General features: G+C 40.7%; 1 long non-coding RNA gene across 1 annotated transcript in view; it reads right to left on the bottom strand.

Moving 5' to 3' along the window:
* Positions 1 to 1271: 1271 nt before the first annotated feature.
* The window catches only part of LOC116073189, a 30747-nt gene continuing 17383 nt past the window's right edge, over positions 1272 to 14635 (bottom strand). The window contains exons 2-4 of the long non-coding RNA XR_004111710.1: positions 6391 to 6537; positions 4706 to 4841; positions 1272 to 1581 (exon numbers count right to left, since the gene is read on the bottom strand). This is a non-coding gene — a long non-coding RNA (uncharacterized LOC116073189). The remainder of the gene's footprint in view (positions 1582 to 4705; positions 4842 to 6390; positions 6538 to 14635) is intronic.

The raw sequence follows: 14635 nt of genomic DNA on the forward strand, positions 1-14635 counted from the left end.
GCACATATAACACAAAAGTGAATGAGCACTAAGTCTCCACAAGAATTTCTGGTATAGTAGAAAATACAGATAAATCAAGAGTTAAAATCGAGGCTCTTATATATTACATCATTTTAAAAAATACTACATTTGAAGAATGACCAAATATCTTTCAAACTCAGATAGGCTGTATTTGCCCCTATTTGACAGATGTGCCTTATAACAAACTCTATCTCAAAATATGTACATCTGTATTTCCACTTTCAAACTTAAACTGTGCCAGGAGAACAGATGAGAAGAGTGCCTTTTCTCATGTATAATGAGGACATCTCATTCACAAGTCTTTTAATATTGTAAACATGTCTCATTCTACAACTATCCATTCAATAAATAACCACTGGGAATCTCCCTTCTGGTCAGGTGTCATGGTAGATGTGAAGTTCTGAGTGAATACATGATCCCATTCTATCAAAGGAAGCAAACATGGAAGGAATAATTTCAGCAGTAATATAGTGCCAGTGACAAAGGGAAGAATGTTTTTAAAAATGTACAGTGAGGACATGGCACAGTACATAGATCATTGTGTGATGCATCCTAGGGAGATGTGAATGAATATCTATTCACACCAGACAGGTTACTGATGGCAGATAAAAAATATAAAATGATTACCAAGCATAGTTTGGTGAAGCAATAAAGGTTACTTATAAGGGTTACTCACAGGGATTGTTTACAGGAGCACAATTAATTCCAAGCCAGATGAATCACAAAAAATTATCTTTTATTTATTTATTTTTGTTTGGTTTTTCCAGACAGGGTTTCTCTGTATAGCCCTGGCTATCCTGGAACTCACTCTGTAGACTAGGCTGGCCTCAAATTCAGAAATCCACCTGCCTCTGCCTCCCAAGTGCTGGGATTAAAGGCATGTGCTACCACTGCCTGGCACAAAAAAATTATCTTAAAATAAATGATAGATGACTCATGTAAACTGTATCCTTGAAGCTCCCTGTTCCAGATGCAGGCAGCTCCTGTAAATGCCACACTCAGACCCAGCAATTGTTTATATAACTTTGGGAAGGAGACTCATCAGCCTTGTAAGTTTTATGAACTCCTTGGACTCACTAAGTTTCCTTAGCATCATAAGACTTATGAGGCTCTCTTTACCCTACATAGGAAACACATCATATAAGAGGATGTGAATAGTTACACAATACAGCCAGGGGTTTCAGAAAAGCATTCTTGTCCAGTAAAGTCTACAGTAAGGATTGGTGTGTAATGACTGTATGAAACAATGCTCAAGTGAAGTATTTTTATTATCCTTGCTCCTACTTTTATATAACATATATTTTCCCAGAAGTCAGTTGATTTGGTTCTTAGACACTGGTAAGTATTGTTAGAATAGGACAGACACTAGTTTTTTGGCTCTCTATGAAAAAGCATGAATTATAAGGACTGAGAAGTCCCATATCCTGAAGGACCACCATGTCCCAGCCCTTGATTCCTTTGTCTTGATCATTGTCATTACTTGTGATGATATCTTTTTCAGTTTTATAGCTTCTTTCTTTGTTTGGACATTCTTCTGGGATAAATCGTACTTGAAAATTCCTTTAGTAAAAAGATATAAGAAATTTCATGAGACTCAATATTAAAAAAATAAAAAGTAAACTAGAAAGTGAGATATGTTAAATATCTGTCAAAGATGAATTTGCCCTACTTGAAGGACATTAGTATACATACGTGGATAGCTAGCATTGATATATTATCTATGATGTTCTATTAACATGCTTCATTTCACTTTATCATTCCAGTCAATGCCTCTTACATGATCAAGAGAGTTTAATGAGTTACTCTACATCATATTCTTTGTCCAGAGATAGGGCTAGAAAAATCCAAAGGTTTAAGCAATTGCATTTTCCACCATACCTTTTTGACCCTCCATAATGATACCGACTGTGATATGCAACATATAACATAAACCTGCATCCAGTATCCCTCCATTTACTCATCTTTACAGATGGCACTACACTATAATGCGATATTACTCAATGAAATGATATGCTTCTGAGTACTTCCTGTGTGCTGGTCTGCAAGCTGAGCACCAGAAGACAACAATGAGTAAGATCTGGCACCTTTTATAATGGAGTTTGCAATCAAGTTAGAAGACCAACAATTAAATAAAGCATTACAGTGTATCTTAGTAGATGCTCTGAAAGACTAAGTATAAGAGGCCACGGGAGCTCACAGTGGGCATTCTTAACCCCAGCCAGGGATGCTGGATGCAGTCTGAGCTGCTAATTATATGGATTGGAGATGCTAAGTAAATGAACAAGAGAGAAAAGTCTTTTTTTCTGATTAAGAAAAAATAACTAGCACAGTTGAATGAGTGAAGATCTGGTGGCTACTTAGAGCAAAGGGAGTTTTATGGTTCAATGTCTCAACTACAGAGCAGGAGGGGAAGAGCAGCACCACATAAAAACATTGTTAATAAGAAATTCCTGGTTTACTAAGAATAAGGGGTTATCATAATGTTAGTGATGATCCAGAGTTAGGCATGGTGGCACAAGCATGTGATCCAAGCACTTGAGAGGTGTAGGCAGGAGAATCAAGATGTTCAAGGTCATTTTGGGCTATAAAGTCCTAGGCTCTCCTGGGATTCAGGAGAAATCCAGTCTCAAAAGCCAAAAACTAAAAAAAATGAAAAATAAAAAGTAAATCAGGATCTTATAGTTGAAAGACCTTAAACTAAACTGTCATTTGCCTTACTGATTATTATTAGTAGAAGTAACTAAAAATTCTAGGAATAAGGAACTTTCTCACAAAGTCTGCTTTGGGGAGACATCAGTTTAAGCTGTGGTTTTATATGACTTCCTCTCAAAAATTTACAAGTAAAACATAGGGGACATCACTTTAGACTATCTTTACCCAGGCTTTCCAGGGGTCTGGGGGCTCCATGCTCCCTCACCCTCACATTGCCAGATCACTGCATCTGTATGAACATACATGAAACAAGGAAGTTAAAGCAGTGAGCTATAGTCAGCCATAAGTTTGATGACTTGGACACTCGACAGAGCTGATGCTTTTCTGGTTTCTATTCCTGGCTGTAAGAACTGCTCGCCATCAAGGGACTCTTCAACAGCTTGATATAACACTGTTCCCTCTCAGCCTGTTTTTAGCTCATCTATTTCCCAGATAAAATCCAGGTAATCACTTATTGGACTAACCTTCCTATATCTTTGCAAGCTCACTCTCCTCCCTTTGTTTAGTTAATCGTTTAGATTGCACATGTTTCTAGAACAGGATGTTACAATGGACTGATGGACATGGTGAAGTTTTTCATTTTGTTTTAGTTTCTTTCTTTTTCGTTTTTCTTTTCTTTTGGCGTTTTTGGTTTTTGTTCCTTTCTCTTAACACAATTGTAAAACTGAGGATTCAAAATCCAGGCATTTTAGAGCTAAAATGGCCTTTGATCATCTGGCTTTCATATTTTATAGCCCAGGAAACAGAGAACCTTAGATGTTATGCAATTTTCTGAGCCGTCTGCAGCTATTAGGTAGTAGATAGAGAACTGAGTGCATTGATGTCTACAGAAAAGCTATCTGAGCAGACGTACTATGATGCATTTTTGGTTACTCTGGTCTTTGATAGTAATAGCTCCCCATCTCCCGATCATTATACTGTGTAGGCATTATGGGAAGCAGTTTTTGCACATTGTCTCCTTTGAACCTTGAAACAATCTTACAAAGAGGACCTGGGTCATCTCTCTTACTTTATAGAACAATAAATAGCATTTACCAATAGCTTACTATAGATCCAGTGTTCCTCGCAAGCACACTTCTTTCTTTGTCTCTCTGATCAGGAAACTGAGGCAAAGTGGGTACATATACTTTTCCAAGCTTATAATGCTAGTAAGCAGGCTTTATCCAGAGTTCCCTGCCCTATAGCCATTCTCCTCTGATACTTTCTGAAGCAGTATGTGAGCTCAAGTGCATTTGATTTCAGAGCCCTTGCTCTTAACTGTATGGGTTTACAAGCACTCTGAACTTACAAACACAATTTTGACTTATATCAAAAGAATTCCTCTGGGAATTCTTAATTGGAAAAGATAAGGAAAGCAATACCATTAACCAACCCTTACAATCAGCATTGGTCAGTAAACTTATATTTATACTTCTGAGAAACAACTTTAGAAAGCCAGACATCCTCTAAAAAGCTTGGTTGCTCTGCCTGGCTTACGGAAAAACCATTGCTTTTGACCCTTAGGAAGGGTCTTGGCATGACAAAGTAGGAAAGTAATTATATCAGTTTATATCCAGTTCCCCAGTACCACCACCACATGTATCTCTGTGTTGCACACACACACACACACACACACACACGTTTAGCTCTTCTGAGTATGTGTGCGTATATACATCTTACAAAGGTACTTACTGGGAACCTCAGGCTGAATCATGCTCAGGCCACGGGTACATGATAAATGCTGGCCCACTGACATCCTCACTGGCTGTGTCCTTTTGTACAAACACAGATGGGGCCATGTAAGTCAGTCTCCTTAATATTCAGACTAATAAGCCATGGAGGATGAGAGCAGCTCAGAGGTCAGAAAGAAACCGCCCACTCATGTGACCATCAACATAGAAATTTCAAATTTGGCCTTACAAGCAATTTTCATGATAAGCCAAATGACCAGTTTGCTATTTTTCTTTCAGTCTGACATTCAGATAATACTAACCTCACTTAAATTCCTTCTTTTCCTTGTACTTTCAGAACATATGTTTTAGCATAGTTTAAATACTTTCTAATTGAAGATGCCAGTTCTCCATTAAGATGAAAGGAACTCCTTGTCCGTTGCATCTTTTTAAGCTACCCTGCAATGAATAGAAATTATGTTATTTAAAAGGCTTAGCATAATCTGACAGATAGATACAGTAATGCCTCATTAACTTGGCCTCCACAAGTGCAGAACACTGCAGAATTTTTATAATCATTTATACTCAGGGATAGCTGAGGATCGAGGGTGATCAACCCTTTCTGATAATTCGTCTCAAAGTTCCTCTTTATATAGATAATTCACAGCTTCCTACTGACTGTATTTAGAGACATTAAAAAAATCTCAAAAATTGCTGAGCTGACTGCCTGCTGCTCACTCACTAGCTCCTGCCCAGAGTCTTGGCAGCTTTTGTTTGAGAGGTAAGGGTGCTTCCTCCTGGCTCCAAAGATACTGCAGGCAGTGGTTGAGAGAGCAGGGCAAAATGAACTGCCTCTGTGTCGGCTAACAGTTCACCATTCTCCAGATCATATCCTTCACATACTCCAGGTAGCTATATGTACTCAGTTTACAATGGGGAAACAGAGCATTGAGGAAATTAACTGAGTTTTAGATGGTTTGTAACTAAAACCTTCAATTTGCAGTTACTTAGTATGATGACTGCTTTTTGGTTGTCAACTTGATAACATTTGGAGCAAAATAAAACCCAAGTGGCTTGACCTGCAAGGGTTTTGTTTTGTTTTGTTTTTTAAATTAAGTCATTTGAAGTGGAAAGACCCACTTTTAATCTGGACCTTTTGAGGTGGGAATATAAATGTAAAATCTGGGCCATGTGTTCTGCTGGGAGCTCATATAAAGGACATATGAGAAGGATGCTCCTGCTCTTTGCCTGCTTGCTCTCACCCTCTTTGGCAAGTCTATTCCTTCACTGGCATTAGAGTCTTCTTCTTCAGACCCTAGCACAGAGAGCTGTGTCCTGAAGACCAGCTGAGAGAGACATTCAGCCTTGTGGACTGAACATGTACTAGATTTTTTTGACCTCCCATTGATAGTCATTGTTGGACTGACCTGATCACAGTCTGTGAGCCCCACCCCCATACACTCTCTCCTAACTCTCTGTCTGTCTGTCTGTCTATCTGCCTATTTTATATATAGATATAGATATAGATAGATTCATTCTATAAGTTCTGTTCCTCTAGAAAACCCTAATTAATCTAAATTCAAATATTCCTATTTTGACATCTTCATAGCAAGTTACTTATGCTCTTCAAGTCTCAACCTGTATTTGTACAGCAGCAACATGATAGAAGAACTTCTCAGTCCTTATAGTAGATTATGAGTTATCACTCTGCCCTAGCACATAGAGCCACGGAACAATGGCTACTTTTAATTGTGGTCCAAGATTATACTCTGAACAAGAAGAGAAACTAGGATGAAAGTCTAGGACAGAATGTCTAAATCTGGCATCTTTTCATTATAATTCTCTTGCTTAAACTTGATTCCACTCAGGGTATGTGTGTCTCTAGTGAAATTAAGCACTGTTTGGTCTTGTTGGGACCTCTTTGGAGATGGACCAAGCAAAAGTCATAGAGCCAACTCCCCACCTGAGATTTACACAAGTATCATTGCATTCAAAAATGCATACTGACCAAGCCAATTGCTCCTGGAAGAAGTTTCACTATAAGGCATGGTACCTTGATGTCATCAAATAGGGAACAGAGTCTCTGGGAATCTGTCCTCAGTCTCATGTGTGTAGGACCCTTGTACTCTGCTGCTGGGTAGGTCATCAGTTCTTTCTGAGATAGGAAAGGGTGGGTGGAAAATGGTGACATTGGTTATTGTTACTGTCAGATGGGCCATAAGAGACAGTAGTCCAATTCCTTATTTTACAAATGATGAAAACTAGAAAGAGATGAGAAAAAATTGAACTGTCTTGTAAGATCTAACTGGTGGCATATGAGAGAGTAGAAGAGGGATTCAACCAACTGAGCTGCAGACAAATAAAATCTTACTCTTTCTTCCCTTAGGTCTACTAAACAAAGGAAAGCTAGTTCGCTCCAGGCATACGAGTGTCATCATGTATCAATCTTTGGGCAAACATTACCTGCTTTAAAATGCTTCCTTGACTATTGAATCTAAATGGTCCCTAAATCTTTCTCTATTTTCTTGTATTTTCTGTCTTTTCATCACAGTTGCCAGCCGCTGACAGTAACAGATATGTTTACTTGTGAGTGTATTGTCTGCTTGTTCTCCTGCACATGCATTCCACTGAGGGAGTGGCTCTGTTTTGATAGCAGCTATCCCCACCCTTCATCCTAGCAATTAATAAGCATTCACATAGTGTTTATTGAATAAATGAATGACAGGTAACACAAACATTCATCAGAAAAGGACTGGGTGGGAATAGTGGAAAGGCAGTGAGAAGCATTAATGTAGTTTTCTGAGCCTTGGTCATAGAAACATTAAAAGAAAAAAGAACACTTGCCATTCGGACACTTGCTAGGATTCTAGAAATCTCCATCTTTTCTTTTCAGCCCATTTGCTCTCCTCCTGCCTTTCTTGAACCACTAAACTTAGGCTTTAACTACAGGTGATTTTAGGACTGCAGTGCTCTGCTTGTCCATTTTTTCCTCATATGCTGTACATTAGCTTACCACAAATATATGCAAAAAAGGTCTGACCATCAGGATTCCTGAAGGAATGGACTGGAACATTCTTGGAGAAAAAAAATCTCATCAAAATATTTGACAATCTTGAATTATATGTAGGACCCGGTCACCTGTAAGTGTTAAGTATATCCCAAGTAAGACTATCTTCTATAGAAATACTCCTGTGCTCCAGCTTCTAGCTATAAAGAACTATGAGTTATTCTTTATATGAAGTAGACAGTATTAGGTTTATATTGAGTGTGAGGATTTAGGGATCAAAAAGGCAGAGACAGACTCACTCTCTAGCTGATTCCATCATAAGCTACTAATTGCAGAAGTCCATCAAAGAAGCTGGGGCATTAAGTTTAGCTTTTAGTAAAAACAAAACCCCCACTTGCTACCACAGGGCCTGGGTAGGCAGAGCACACCCCAGAAATGACCCTAGACTAGTACTATTAGGCTTGGGCAGGCAGAACATGTCCAAGATGACCCCTTCCTGGTAACATATGGACAAAAAGAAGCAGAATGGTGTATACACAGTGAAGAAGGGCAGAACTGGAGAGCAGGGGGAACTGAGAAACAGCCTCAGGCCACTTGAGGCCATGGTAAAGTCCTGGCCCCTGCTGCTTCCTGGTGCCACGTCTGGGTCTTTCGCCCTACAGCAGGAGGGGTCTGTTACAACCAGAAGCTATGGGGACATCCCTGGTATGGGCTGCCTCCTGGAGCAGTGTTGATGTCTGATGACTGTGCAGAGTTGGCCCTGCCTCTGACCCACTGCATCACTCACAAGAACCAGCCACACCCCTTGCCTGGTCATCCTAGCTGGCACCAAGGGCATGAGAACAGTTTAGCTTGCTCCACTTTTGGTCTGTTAGGTACTCATAAGAGGTTCTGTATGTTATCTGCACAGTAGAACTGGAAGGACCAGGTGGGAGGGACATATGTAAGCTGACCTCTAGAGTATGATCCCAGGAGGGCTGGCCCTAACAGCAGGAGAGCAAGTGAGCTAGCCTCACTCCTCACCAGCTGGCACTGATGGTTTAAATGGGAGAGCTGTCCTGCTGACTAACACAGCTACCAAGACCCAGATTCAGGTCTTTGAGCTGGCCCACCCCAAGATCTATCCTAGGTATGAATTACTGGAGTGTGTGCAGGGGCTGGTCATCCGGAACCATAGCTGCAAGATCTCCACAGCACAAGGCAACAACAGGATACCTGAGGGGAGTCCCAGTGAGGATCCAGTACTGATAGTGTAGCAGAAGCCACATGCCTCAAACCAGACAAATGACCCAGTGCAATGAACATTTGCAAAGGAAACATTTTGGGCAAAAGAGTATACTATGGGACACGCTGTGATATACCACATCTTCCATAGTGTGGGACATCTTCTTGTTTGTTTTCTTCTGGGTGGGGGAAGGTTACAACGGTAGAGCATAGATAAGGGATGGGGAGATGAGTAGGATTGGGGTACATGATGTGAAATTCACAAAGAATCTTTAAAAAGATGTTTTTAAAAGACAGAGACAGAGATATTAGAGATGATTCTAGTTGACTTGGAGGATTTTTTTGTTTGTTTTCTGTTTGTTTGTTTGTTTTGCTTTTCTCAAAAATGATAGGAGATTCCATGGAAGAAAAGAGGTTTTGCTGGTTGTTGACATTGGTAAGGGCAAAGCTGAGTTTACTAGCACAAACCTGTAATCATAATAGTTGAGCAGCAGAGGAGAGTGAGTTTGTGATCAGCTGGGGCTACATAGTGAATTTCAGGTCAGCCTCAGTAAGACCATGTGCCAATGATAAAAAGAGACCTCTGAGGTGGTTTAGTCTGCACAAGTGCAAGCCACACAAGCCTGATGACCAGAGTTCAACCCTTAGACCCATGCAAACATGGGCACTCTGGCATCTATCTATAAACCCTGTACTCTTGTAGTGAGCAGGAGGTAGAGACAGGAAAATCTCCAAGTAGCTCTCAGGCTGGCTAACCTACATCATGCATGCAGCATGGCAGTAGGAACAAGAGAGATCCTGCCTCAGCAAAGATGAGAAAGTTGTCTACTGACCTTCATGTGTGTGCCCTGTGCCAGCATATACATGTAAACACACACATTTTAATATTCTTTTGAAAAAGATATGGGTAGGGGAATATTCTAGAGAAAGCAAAGCTTTGCTGTGAAAGTGCCTTACACACCCTGAAATACTCTAGGAGGAAGGCAAGCACAGAGGCAGGCTGGTAGTGACACCAGAACCATCCTGGAGCTCACTCTGATCTCTTTTGAGAGATCAAGGATTAATTTGTTTAGCTCTTCTCTCCAGCAAGCTCTTTCCCTCTCTCTGTGTTATCGGATTTCCATCACTAGGTGACAGAGAGTCCTGTGTCTGTGTTAAAGCACTGAACTGTGAAGCTTATTAAGAGAGAGAGAGAGAGAGAGAGAGAGAGAGAGAGAGAGAGAGAGAGAGAGAGAGAGAGAACATTCTCTCTTAAATCTGAAAGAATGATTACATCTAAAACAATAGTAATAATGGAGATAATTTTCAAAGCTAACCTTTTCTTATTGTCAACTGCTCTGCCCCCACAAGGAAGAATTAAGTAATAACCTATGTTAAGATTCTCAACAAATTCCCCATCAAGTTTGCCACATCTTCCACCCCAGGAACAGGTTAGGATAGTCCTGTTATTGATCTCCTACCCCTGAGGATGGAGGTTTCTCCAAGTCTACTGCAGTGGGGCCTCTGTTCTTTTCATTCAGACAGCTTAAGCTGTCTACATTATTTTCTCTCTGAGAAAGAAACCCTGCCACTTTTATCTATCATATTGCTTCCTTTCTTTGTGTACAGAAGAATATGTTATTTATTCAAACACCTTCAGTTATGAACTATTTTAAGATTCAAAAAGATGGAGCTCAGAGATTCATAAACCACCAGTGTCAGGATAGAACTTGCAGCTGTCTGTTTGCATGCCTCTGGCTCCTATGGGAGTCTTCTGCAGCCTCTCTATTAAGACCCAAACAACCCCAGCCATTCAGAAGATCCACTGCTCATTGGGGCGGTAGCTATCTGAGTATCTCCCTTGTGCACTAATGCCCCAGTCAGGTCCACACAGGTAGTGGTTGTGCTGTGGGGGCCAGCCACACACAGGAAATGAGAGTCTAATCTGCAAGTAGTTCTTCAGAGAAGCTTCTGTGTGCAAGTGGCATCTCCCAACGGTCTTTCTTCAAATCTACCACGTGCTCAAATGACAAGTCACTCTCACATCTGTTTCTTTTCTGTTCAATACCCTTGTATCTGCACAAGGGATGGCAGGCACCCTTAGAATTCCATTCTTCTTCTTGTTTTCATTTTGCTCTTTGCCAACTTATATATAATACAACCTTGGTACTCTCATCTCCCTCTGAACCCTTCTCTTCTTCACAAATCTCTGTCCCATAGTTACAAGTTTTTGTATTCTTCTGTATTCCACAAAACTGCACTAGGGTCCTCTGTGTGACTGTCTTAGGACTATCCATTAGAGCCTGGTGGGCATGCTTCAATGGATACACAGCTGAGTATTATGTCTCTCTGTGTCTCAGAATATGTTAGGTGCCAAAAGTTCATTAGTATATGGCACGGTCCCTTCCCTCTCCATGGTTGACAGTTACGTCAACTGACTTATGTGGGTCCCATGCCAGACAGCCCAGCTGCTGAGTTTGTAATTACCATGACAGACTCTTGTTTAGGAGATGGTGCTTCGCAGGCCTTTCACTTACTGTCAAACTCTTCCCTTCTTTCCTCACCCCTTGCAAAATGTTTCTTGTCCCTCATTTGAGTGGTATTAATGTCTCCTTTAAGGCCGAGCCCTCAGCGTTTCTTCATTTCAGCACCTTGGACAGCCTTGCATCTCTGTATTTAACTTCGTTCACTGCAAAGAAAGGGTACTCTTCTAAGAGAAGAGTGGACTTCGGTTGTGAGTACAAACACAGGCATTTATAGGAAAGTTAGATGGCAAGGCAATGCAGCTAAGCAGAGTCGAAGGCTCTCCATTAGGACCTAAGCCTCCTTAGCTGTGTGTTCTCTACTGTGTGTGCAGTTCTAGGTGTGGCTTCTCTCTTATGGAGTGATGTCAGTCCATCCAGGAGTGGTTGTTTCTCTGAGCCTGTCTCGCTCTTCTGTGCTCTTTTCAGGCCCTCACACTCTGTCTTCCCCGTGATCCCTTCTGCTGGTGGTGCTCTTACCGAGCTTTATTTGGCTAATTGGAATTTTCATTGCATGTCGAGTTTCTTTCAGTATTTCTCCTTATTTAATTCTATTTTTGTATTCTGAATTGTTTTTCCCTTCTCATTTGGCCATGTGTATATTCTTGGATTTCGAACCGTTTACTTTGTGTCCTCTCTCAATTCATTCAGCCTGCTTATTCATGTCCTCTTTAAATTCTTTGAACTCCATTGTAATTGTTGCTTTGAATTCTGTCTTGAGTTTCATTCTTCTTGGAGGCCATTACTATAGCATTTGTTGCCTTGTGGGGAGCAGACTTATAGTCTTGGCTTTTCATATTGCTTGTGTTTTACTGGCAAGATCCATACATCTGACGTCATGTCCTTAGTTCTTTCTGTTGCAATGTGTTTTCAGCCCACTGGAGTAAAGTCTAGAGGTAAGCAGCAGACTGGAGCGACTAGGGGAGACTAGATGGGGTAGAAAGAGGTGGGGGCTAAGGAGGTTCATTATCAAGCCCCGACAGCCTAGATCACTTGTGGAAAATTAGTTTGAGAGCTCTAGAAGCATGTGAAGGGGCAGAGGCATTCCAGGGTGGAAGGAAGAGATCCTTGCAAGATTATAAGTGATGGTTGAGATGGATGGGGGCTCTAGGGAAGGGCAAGTGTCACAAATTGTGCAATAAAAGGGTTGCTTTATGTGGTCCTGCTTAGCCAGGTTATATATGGCTGTTTGGCTAGAAAGAGCTCTCAAGATTGGGTAAGGGACTCTCAACATTGAGTGAGGGGATCTTAGACAGTTAGGGAGAGGGGGTTGTATTTCTGATTCTACATTTGGCTGCCCATGGTATTTAGGCTAAAGAGGGCTCACAGGTTAGGACATATAGATCACAGACATTCAAAGAGGAGAATGGCCTTACGTGGTCTTGTTAGGCTAGGCCACAGGTCCATCTTCTTACACTAAATGCAATATGTGATCAAATTTGAGTTTTTCAAACACCAGACCATTTATTTAACTCAGAGCTGTGAAAATACAATAAATCTATTGAAGACTTTTCACCTGTGTGTCTATAAAAGTATGTCTCCCCATTGGCTTTTTAAGATAATATGCAGGATCTATAGCAATCAAAATGGAATATTGTTATAAATACTCTCATCATTTCTATCAGTACAAAAATCATTATCTAGGATAAAAATCTTTTGAATTCATATCAGAAGAAAATCCAAGTAATATTTTTGTTTGCTCCAACAAAGCTGAAAAAATCCTAATCTCATCTATCTTCTTATAGCATAACAAATATGGCTATCTTAAATGAAACAGGGGTCCCTTAGAAATAGCTTGTCTGGGTTGATAATTATGTCTTTGAAATAGACCTAGGAGTTCAGTAGTAGAGCCCCAGAGGAAAACATTTAGTATCCAACTTTTCCCTTTTTTCTAAGCCCTGGAACATGTCTTTTCCTCCAACCTCTTACTTGATCTCTGACTAAAGGCTAATTGGAGAGCTGTCTTTACTGAGCTCATGCTTGCTCCATTGAAGCAAGGAGTTGGTAAAGTCAATTGCATATGGGCACCTGTGAGAGGATGGCTCAAACTTGCTGGAAGGCCTCCAGCTTTTGCCAGATCAATACTTCCTGCAGTGCTGTTGCTATTGAATTGGAATTCATGGCCATAAACACTATTTCTCAGCCTTCCAGGGACAGAGCCTCACACTCTTTCCAAAGACTGGCTTGCTCTTGTGATTGCTCCTTCCTCTCTGATAAATGGCCCCTCATCCATCTCATCTCCAACCTCAGTGTCCCATGAAAAGCAAGAAGATGGAGCACAGAGCCCACATACAGGCTTAGTACTGTATGGGGTTTCCTGATGTCACATTCTCTGACAGATACTGTGTACTGAGTTTAGTATAAAACTGAGAGTTGATAAGGTTTCTGCATTAAATGAGTGAATATATAAATGCTTAATGGTCTTTTACCAAAGAGCAGATCTTAGGTAGAGGAGAATATTCCAACGGAGAACTAACTTATACCACTTCCACCTATTTGGAGTTCAAGAGCAAGATCCCAAAGACCTATTATGTTCTGACATCAAATCAGATTGCTGGCCAGAGGAGGTTGATCTCCATGCCTTCTTGTTTGTAATGATACTAAAACATTGCTGTTTCAATAGAATTCATGTCCAGGCTCAGTGTAATGCAACAGAATACATTTTGTTAAGAGTTGGAGCAGAGCATCACTCTACAGGAAGTCATCTTGGCAATGTGCTGGTTTCCTTGCCTTCCCCTTGATTTCATCAGAAAGAGGAAAGTCATATTGTACATTGTCCCTATTTCCAGTAAGCCTTTAGGATCACCACAGTTACAGGAACAAGTTTGTATGCTCAGCCATGTAAATAAAGAGCTCTTTAGAATGTCAGGCACTCATTGATTACAAGTGTACCCACATAAACAACAGGGTGATTGGGCATGACTGGGCATTCAGGGTAGTCTTTGTTTTACTTGCTTTTGCTATGTTAGGTTCTCAATTGTCCCTCACCCTCTACTCTAGCTCTGCCCTTTTCTTCCATTACTCTATTATGGACTTTGCATAAAAGGAAAGAAATAGCATTTGATTGTACATAAATCTTTCTATGAACAGTGATATTAAAGGGTAACACAGTTTTAAATTTCAGAATTGGTGCTTAGCTCTAACTTAGGCATTGAGAAGCATTTGACTGGAAAGAGAATTAGAAAATAGTCTGTATTCTGGAACTTTCATCTGAACTCTTAATTTTGCAAATGTTCACACACACTAGCATCTCCCAGGAGCCTCTGGGAAGGTTGCTAGTTAGAAGGTAGACATCAATGTTACCGCTGGAGAAAAAGTAAAGAGAAAGTGAGCAGCAGTGTGAATGGATAGCCTAAGCTAACATTGAAAAACACCACAGTGTTTAAGAAATCCATTAATAACCCCTATAGGGCTCAGGGGCAGAATTGATTTAGAGAGTTTAAGAAATTCCACACCAGCCGGGCGGTGGTGGCGCACGCCTTTAATCCCAGCACTTGGGAGGCAGAGGCAGGTGGATCTCT

Source organism: Mastomys coucha, unplaced genomic scaffold (genome assembly GCF_008632895.1).
Source record: "Mastomys coucha isolate ucsf_1 unplaced genomic scaffold, UCSF_Mcou_1 pScaffold23, whole genome shotgun sequence".
Taxonomy (NCBI): Eukaryota; Metazoa; Chordata; class Mammalia; order Rodentia; family Muridae; genus Mastomys; species Mastomys coucha.